Here is a 9,163-nt window from a genome sequence, read left to right as displayed (position 1 = left end):
TCCCAGCCAGTCTCAAGACCCTGCCTGCCTCACTTTATTTATTTTTAAAATAAATTTATTTATTTAATTTATTCATTTTTGGCTGCGTTGGGTCTTCGTTGCGGTGCGCGGGCTTTCTCTAGTTGCAGTGAGCGGGGGCTACTCTTCGTTGCGGTGCACAGGCTTCTCACTGCAGTGGCTTCTCTTGTGGAGCACGGGCTCTAGGCGCATGGGCTTCAGTAGTTGTGGCACGTGGGCTCGGTAGTTGTGGCTCGCGAGCTCTGGAGCACAGGCTCGGTAGTTGTGGCGCACGGACTTAGTTGCTCCGCGGCATGTGGGATCCTCCCAGACCAGGGCTTGAACCTGTGTCCCCTGCATTGGCAGGTGGACTGTCAACCACTGCGCCACCAGGGAAGCCCCTGGCAAAGTCTTGAAATTCAAAATAAGTGAGGGACTAGGGTCCTGGAGGAGAGTGAGTTGAGAAGACAGTGTAGCTGTACATTGCAAAGAACAGGAGTTGGGTGTGCCTCCCCAGACAAACTGCAGGATGGCCCTCTGACCCAATGCACCCCTTGGCCGTTTTCCAGAAAGGAGCCAGCCCTTCAAGGAGGGAAGTGGTAGTCACACCACTGCCCTTTGAGGAGACATCCAGTAAGTCTCAGAGGTAGCTATGGTGTAACAGGAAAAAGCATGGATTTGGGGTTCGAACTGTAAAGTTAAATTTCAGCTGGGCCACTTCCTAGTTGTGTGATCTTGGGCTAGTTACTTAACGTGTCTGAGCTCAGTTTCCTCCTCTGTAAGATCAAGCTCAAAATGCAACTGTCTCACAAGAGATGGTGCAGATTCAGCAAGATAATGGCCTAGGGGTGGGGGAGGTGGGGAGGGTGCTCAGCTTAGCTGGTTTCCCTTTCTTTCCTCTGAGGTCAAGATGGAATGATAAAGTGGGACCGGATGGGGCCACCTCTCAGCCTAAAGGAAAGCACTTCAGCAGCTCTGCGAAGGCTTCTGGAAGTGCCAAGTTGATATCTCCCCTCCCCTGACTGAATCAGCTGGCAAAATGGGAAAGGGCTGTGGGGATATGTGGAAAATGCTCTAATCCCTGCCCCAGTTTTTCACCAATCTGTTTTCCTTTACCCCCAAACGCGTTTGACATTTTCCCCTGGGTTTGCTGTGGCCTAAGTGTGAACTTTGGAGTCAAATAGACTTGTATTTGCATCCTGGTTCCACCTCTTCAAGAATGAAATAAATTTGTTAACTTCCCTGAACCCCAGGCACAGGGGACAAATCAATAAAGGGTCCTGCCCCACAGAGCTATCCTCGAGTGGAAGAGCCAATGAATTTCCAACCTCACCACCGTTCATTTATTCATTCATTCCCTCACTCAAATACTTACTGAGCACCTACTAAGTGCCTGGCACTATCCTGGATGCAGGAGTTGAAGGGGCGAGAAAGACCACCATGGTTGTTGCCTCATGGGATAAATAAATAAGCAGGGCAATCAGACACTGTGGCATGAGGGCAATGAATGCTTGATGGAGGAGAGCACGGGGCGGGGAAACAGACACAGAGGGCCCAGCAGCTTAAGGGACAGCCAGAAGGCCAAGGTGACAAGACCAGCAAGCGAGGGGGAGTAGTATGAGAGGAAGGGGCTGGAGCTGGTAGGGTGTTATGGGGCGGGGGTTTTATTACATGAGTTTGGATTTTATTACATGAGCGATGGGGAGCCGCTGAAGGATTTTTAAGCAGGGGAGTGACACGATTGAGCAGAGGTCAAGAGACCAGTGAGGAGACTTTGCATATTATGGCCAGTGTTGATGGGCATGGACCCCAGTGGACAAAAGAGAGCCACGTGGCAGCTCTGGGTGATGGGCTGTTTGGGGGAGTGAGGCCCCAGGAGAAAGTGGGCCTGATCCTCCGGTACAGCTGGAACATGGGGAAATGCTGGTGCTTTTTGCTGAGGTAGGGAGGACCTGGGAGAGGGGCAGGCTGGGGGTAGCGCTCAGGAGCTGTACTTTGGACAAGCTGAAGTTAAGACACCTGTGAGACAAGGCGATGTCAAGTCGGCGTTTGGAGCCACGTTTTACAGACAAGGCCACTGAGGCTCGAAGAACTCAGAACTTTCCCAGAGTCCCCCTCCCAGAATTGGGGTTCCAGCCTGAGGACCTCCAAAGCCTGGGGCACCAAACAGCCTCCCCTCTCAGCAGACCCTAGGAAAGGAACTCATCAGAGAAGGGTCTTCGGGTTTTAGGACAGGGGAGGAAATTTAAGAGGAGCCCCTCCCTGCCAGGTAGGCTCAAGTGCTAGCTTTCCCAGGCTGAGCTATTGTCCCCACCTTGGGGGAATGGAGAAAAGAGGGGAGGCTTGAGACCCCTGGATGTGGGAACAGGGCTTAGGACTTCTGTCTGCCTTTGATGACACAACGCCACCGCAGTAGCTCGATGCAAAGTTGGGTTGGTCGCCAGAAGTCCAGAGCTTAAGCACCTTTACGGGTGGACTGAGCTCTGATCCCAGGGTCCCCTGGGAAGGGAAGGACCTCCCGCCAAGCAGCCTCCTCCTCTCCCCGAGCCTCTTTGCTCTGAAATGACAGTTTAGAGAAACTGGTGTGAAATAGTTTGAAACTCAGATGTCTGGGCAGTCCCTCAGGGCAGAAAACAGGAAGCCAAGATTAAAGGCAGATTTCCAGCAAAGTCCCCTTCTACTTCCTGCAGAGCAGGTGCTCAGGCTGAGCTGACTGTGAGCAGCTTCCCTTGCTGACAGCACCTCTGGGTGGCTCTGCAGAGGCCGGCTCTCCTGCTTTAGGAGCTGTTCTTCAACCTCGTCATCACCATCCCCACAGGAAGCTCCTGCCAGGCCCTTGGGGGAATGAGCCTCCTCCAGAAAGAGGCTGTGGAAGGTGGAAGGAGGCCTAGTGGTGGCACCAACAGGAAACAGCACCTGAGGACACCTAGGAGGCAGTGAGACCAGGCGGAGAGGGCATGGGCTTTGGGATCGCTCAGGCCTGGTGTGAATGCCACTTCTTGCTGTAGGGTCTCACTGCCTGTGGGAGTGGGTCGAGGGGTAGAAGCAATGCAAAGGGGGGCTTCAGGGAAGGTAGCCAGGGAGACTGGACCAATGCTGGGGCCTGAGAGGCCTAGGGAAGGGCAGAACCAGGAGAAAGCAAGTGGCCACAGTGGCCATCTCAACATCAGGGACCGCTCGGCGGGTTGGCCAAGCTGATATCCACAGCTGCTAAAGGCTCAGGGAACCAGGGGCCTCCCCTGTGACCTCTTTCCCTTCCCGACCCGCAGGAGAGCTGGCTTCCGTGGGCTCCGTCAGGGCAAGAAGCTACGCCTGCCTCATGCAGAGGCAAAGCCTTGACCTTCCAGATAAGCCCTGTGCTCTCCTCAAGGGGCCTGAGACCCCACCCTCACAAAGCTATCCTTGGGAGTAAGCATTGCCCACCTGCATCCTGAGGCATCACGCATTGAAAACCTCCCTCCTTGGGCTGGCTGAGTTTATCATGAGGACAAGGCATTGGCCTGGGAGACCCAGGTTCTAGGGACAGACTGGCTTCTGATTTTGGGCAAGTCCTCCCCATCCAGGCCTCAGTTTCCCCTCCTGTGTACCGAAGGGTTGCATCTGGTGATCTCCTGCAGCTCTGACTCCTTGTGCACAAGTGGAGGCCCTGGGCATGGGGAGGGTGGGCAGCTGCCAACGGACTCCAACTTCTGTCCCCCTGGGACCAGGGAACTACCATTTACTGAGCACCTGCTATGTGCCGATACTTTATTATTATTATTGATGATGATACTGATTTTTACTGGACACTTACTATGCACAAACATTTTTTTTAAATTAATTAATTAATTAACTTATTTATGGCTGTGTTGGGTCTTCGTTTCTGTGCGAGGGCTTTCTCTAGTTGCGGCAAGTGGGGGCCACTCTTCATCACGGTGCGCGGGCCTCTCACTATCACGGCCTCTCTTGTTGCGGAGCACAGGCTCCAGACGCGCAGGCTCAGCAATTGTGGCTCACGGGCCTAGTCGCTCCACAGCATGTGGGATCTTCCCGGACAAGGGCTCGAACCCTTGTCCCCTGCATTGGCAGGCAGATTCTCAACCACTGCGCCACCAGGGAAGCCCACAAACATTTTTAATGTCAGATTAAGGTCTCTTTTCTTTACCGCAACAGTTTGCTCTAAGGGGATTTCTAAGGAAAATTGTTTGTTTGTTTCCGCCATGATGGTGGCAGAAGTCTTGGTGCTGATGGCTTGGTGGCTTTTTGGCTTTTGTGGTGTTAGCGGTGGTGGTGACCCAACCGAGAGGCCATTGGGAGCTGGAGGACCTCACTCTTGTGGCTTGAGGCAGCCGGTACATAGGGCTTCCTTGACCACACCACAGGGGTTAATTGGCTGGTCTCCTAACCTTGAAGGTCATGGGTCTGGGCTTCCCAATTCAGAATCTCTCTGGAGCAGGCAGACGCAGAGCCAAGTTCATGACATGAATTGGTCAAGGAACCTGGGATCCCTGCAAACTATCTGGTGCCTTCCTCATGGCACATATTTCTTTCCTCCTTGGTCCTTGGTTTTGGAATGTTCTGTCTGGTGGGGCAGAGATGTTAAACAGCGTGATGAGAGTTACTGGGAGGGATGTGCAGGTGTGATGCAGGTGCACAGCAGAGGAGCGCTCCTCACCTGAGCGCTCAGACCCTGCAGGAGGAGAGATGCCTGGGATAATAGGAGCAGAGGCCCTGGAGCTGGAAGGGGTTGAGCTTTGGGAGAAGCAGAAACAGGCCAGAATGGGCTGAGGTGCAGGGCATGGGGGGCAGTCTTGGGAGCAGACGTCAGTGGCCAGAGCCTGCAGGGCCTCCTGTGTCCACCTCAGGGCAGAGGGACCCTGCTCTTTGAGGGTTTCGCCAATGCCTCAGCTGTGTGTTTGCATTTTTAAAAAATTAATTAATTTATTTTTTGGCTGCGTTGGGTCTTTGCTGCTGCATGCAGGCCTTCTCTAGTTGCGGCGAGCAGGGGCTACTCTTCGTTGCGGCGCGCGGGCTTTGTGTTGCAGTGGCTTCTCTTGCTGTGGAGCACAGGCTCAAGGTGCACGGGCATCAGTAGTTGTGGTGCACAGGCTCAGTAGTTGTGGCTTGCGGGCTCCAGAGCGCAGGCTCAGTAGTTGTGGCGCATGGGCTTAGTTGCTCTGTGCATGTGGGATTTTCCCGGACCAGGGATCAAACCTGTGTCCCTTGCGTTGGCAGGCGGATTCTTAACCACTGCGCCACCAGGGAAGTCCCTGTGTTTGCATTTTTAAAAGATCACTTCTTCCTGTTGATGGAGAATTGACTGGCTTTTTGTCCTCCAGGAAGCTGCAATGGCCTTTCCCAAATCCCCAGGCTAGATCACTCCCCTCTGCTGTGCCCCTCAGTGGGCCCTCTTCTCAGCTTTGTAGCATTGACTATCTGCTTTGTGTGAGTTTCCTGGTCTGCCACTGGAGGCTGAAACACGGTGCTCAGAGGTTGGTTGAATGACTGAGTGATGTGAATTTTAATTAATAATAATAATAATAACAATAGTTAACACTGATATAGGCTTTACCATATGCCAGACACTGTCGTAAGCACTTTACATGTCTTAAGTGTCATTTAATCCTTGTAATATATTTGCAAGGTATGTATCATTATTCTCTCCGTTTTGCAGAAAAGGAACTGAAGGGGATTCCATGAGGGAACTCAGCCACCAGACCCTGCGTAGGAGAGGAAGGATTCAGGATGCCATTGTATCATTCTCACCCGATTTATTTTAACAGCTTCTGGATTAGAGTCCTGGCCTCACTCCTGCCCAGCTGTGTGACCTTAAGTAAAAGTCATATAACCTTTCTGAGCCTCAGTTTCCTGATCTCTAAAATGAGAGGCTCACCTCACTTGTGATGCTCAACAGAGAAGAAGAAAAGTTAATCACTTAGCACAGTGCTTTGGCCCCAGGCACACTTTCACTCACTGGCAGTAAGATGAATATTTTTTCTCTGACTCCTGAAACAGGCTGTGTAGTACTGGCTCTCCCCTGCTGTCCTCTAAGTCCAGCTTCCTGAGGCTTTTGTCTGTTCCTGAGCCTACAGTATCACAATGGCTTGTGAACAGTAACCCTCCTCCATCCATGCCCCAAATATTGAGGGCATGTGTACTACTTCCCAGGCACCAGAGCCCCTGGGGTCAGGCAGGGCCAGAGCTTCCTTGGTTCTTGGTACCTGGAGTCCTGGGCTCGGAAAGCTTCTGAAAGTTTGATGCTTCCCCCTCAAGGCTGCCTGGAGACCTTCTCCTGCCACGTGTCATCTTTGAGCTGGACCAACCTCCACCCAGAAGTCCCCAGGCTCAACTGCACAGATTGGAAACCCAGTTGGTGTTGTTCTGCCTTTCTCTTGGGAACTGTTTGGGGGAAAGCCGAAAAGGGGTTCTGGGTTCTTCACGGTACAAAAGTTGGAAACTTGGCCTAGGATGGGGGTGGGCAAGGAGAAGGAGCAGGAAGTTTGCCTGGCTTGGGCTGCAAAGGGAGAACAGCTGGGTGCTGGTGAGCCTCAGGCCAAGCTTTTGCAAATCACATGCAAATCCTCTTGCCCAGGTGTTGTACCTGTGAATAAACTTGTGTGTCTGTGTCTGAGATCGGGGGAGCTTTTGGAAGAGTGGGGTGAAACTGCGCAGGGAGGAGATCCTCCCTGAGCGGAGGAGGTTTTAGAAGCTGCCTGAGACAGGGACGGGCACCTGGAGGGAAATGTCCCTTCCCTTTGGTTTTTAAGGCCCTCAGAGTTTAGTTCTGAAGAGTGGGTGCCTGGGTGGAGAGGAGAGGGACTGTCTCTCCATGGGGCAAACAGAGCCTGTAGCAGTAAATGTGTATTGAGTGAATAAGTGAGCAACCGAGTTCTCCTTGGGGTCTCTGGCTGCCATTCTTGCCATGGGTCTCAGGGCTCCCATCCCAAGGAAAAGGGCCTTGCCTGCCTCCCTGTTGTCCTTCCCCCCAGCCCATCTTCTTAGACCGCTGCTCTTAACCACTGGGTCTCCAGGAGTGCTCTCCTGACATAGAGGTCCAGGTCACATCTCTCTCCAGCCAAAGCCAGTTCTGGTTGTAGAGGTGGTCCTCTTATCTCCAAAGACCCGCCCCCCCCCCCTCCCATCCCTGGGGCCATGCAACTCCAGTTTCAGGTACACCTAGTGCAGCCAGCCTTCCCCCCCTCCCCCTGGCCCTCAACCGTGTGGCCACTCAGCAGTGAGGGTGGCAGCCTCAGAGGAAAGGCAGGCCTGCCTGAGTCTGGGAGACTGGGTCCTAGGTGCCTGATGTTGATATGAGTGAAGGATGAAGGTTGGGGTGATAGGTCGAAAACTTGGGAGGAGCTGGTTGCTTCCCTGAGCTCGTGGTGCAAAGGGAACATGAAGCTTCAAAGTCAGCTAGGGTGAGGGTGTGTAACAGAGGAAAGCAGTGCCACGAACTCTAGGGACCCTTGATTATTTTCAGTTGCAGCTGGGAGCCAAGAGGCTGGGGGCAGCATCCTGTTCAAACCACACTGGAGGCCTGATGTTGGCTGTCTTCTTTGAGTGACTATCTTTTCCGTTGCTTGTTAGCCAGAGGTCGGTTTCTGTTGTTTGTGACTCAGAACCCCACCCCGTGCCCCCGACCCCGCCCCCATCGTGGCGGCTGGAGGATGAGGTACGGTCCTGCGTGGGAAGTGCCAGATTCATAGCAGCGATTAGACAAAGGCCATTGTCTTCCCCTTGCAGTCTCCTCTATGACTTGCCTTTTGCTGTCTCTTAGAATTTGGTCTCATTTAACGATGAGGCCTCTGGTCTCATCGGGTCTGAGGGGGAACAGCGCCTCCTGGTGGCCAGAGTGCAGATCCCAAGGGGAAGGGAACGTGATGGGGCTGGAGGCAAGGCAGTCACAAGGTCCTGGCCAGCAGCCCCTGGGCCTCACCTGAAGAGCAGGTGTCTGCTCTGAAAAAGTTGGCTTCTAGAAGCCTGGGCAGGACCCTGTCCAGGGCTCAACGAGGGCCAGAGCCAGAGCTGACCCTCACCAACTGAGAGTGCCGCAGGGCGGGTTCTGAGCAGTACTGGCCAGGGTAGATGAGGACAGAGAACCCAGGGCAGCTAGAAGGGGAGGAGATAAGGCCACTTCTGGAAAGCATGGGTGGGTTGGTCATCCCTTTACAGAGGGGCAGAATCCAGCTGTTCCAGAAACCACCCCCAGTGGCTGTTGTCTGGTTCTGGAAGGGCTTTTCCACGCGGGAGGCTGGTGGGGGACAGCCAGATCTGTCCTGGCTGCCAGAATTCCCCAGGGTCCCCCACCTTGGACTGTTCTCTGATTCCAAGGCCATTACCACACTGGTCCCAGGTGCCTGGACTGGCCTGAGCATTGCTGATGCTCCTGGTATCCTTCCGAATAACAAGAGCAAGGCAAGGTCGAGAAGGAAGGCATGCTTTGTTGAACACCTACTGTGTGCTGGCTGTTTGTACGTTGGATTTCATTTGATCACTATCCTTCAAGGAAAACAGTAGCGTCTAGATCTTATCTGTATGGCAAGGGAGACCCACAGAAGGTGATTTGCAGAACCACCTCAAAGCCTGGGCTCTCTCTCCTGCCCCATGAGGTTGGTCTCAGATGGCAGTTCCAGAGTCCCCAGGCCATAGGTTTGCTTGGCAGTGAAGGGGCAGTGAGCTGTGGGGAGGATGTTTACATCCCGCCGGCCAGTCCTCCCTCGAGGTATAGAGGAGCTGCTGGTGCAGGGCAGGAGGGTCTGGTTGGAATGGCCCTGGGCCTCAAGGTGGGGGCACTGGTGGAGGCAGAGCTGGAAGGGAGGAGCATGAGGGGGCAGGCTGGGATCAAACTTCTGGCTTCAGAGTCCACCTTGAACCTTCTCAGCAGGTCTGGCTTGGGCCCAGACGTCATGCGTTGGGACAGGGTATTCTGCATGAGCCGCAGGAGCCACCAGCAAGGCTGAGGTCAAGTCCAACTCTGCAAATGACTAGCCATGACATCCTGGGTGGCTGACCTCCCGCTCTGCACCCCATCCCCATCTGCCCAGCAGACACGAGTGCACTGCCCTCACAGTGTTGTGAGGACTAAGTGGGGCAAAGTACCAGGAGGGACCTGGCAGAGAGCAAGTGCTCACGGGACTCTGGCTGATTCTCAAGCAGAATTAAGGGGGCAGTCAGCCTCCAGATATCT

The sequence above is a fragment of the Eschrichtius robustus genome, chromosome 1 (assembly GCF_028021215.1).
Source record: "Eschrichtius robustus isolate mEscRob2 chromosome 1, mEscRob2.pri, whole genome shotgun sequence".
Classification (NCBI taxonomy): Eukaryota; Metazoa; Chordata; class Mammalia; order Artiodactyla; family Eschrichtiidae; genus Eschrichtius; species Eschrichtius robustus.
This window is presented reverse-complemented; position numbering follows the sequence as displayed.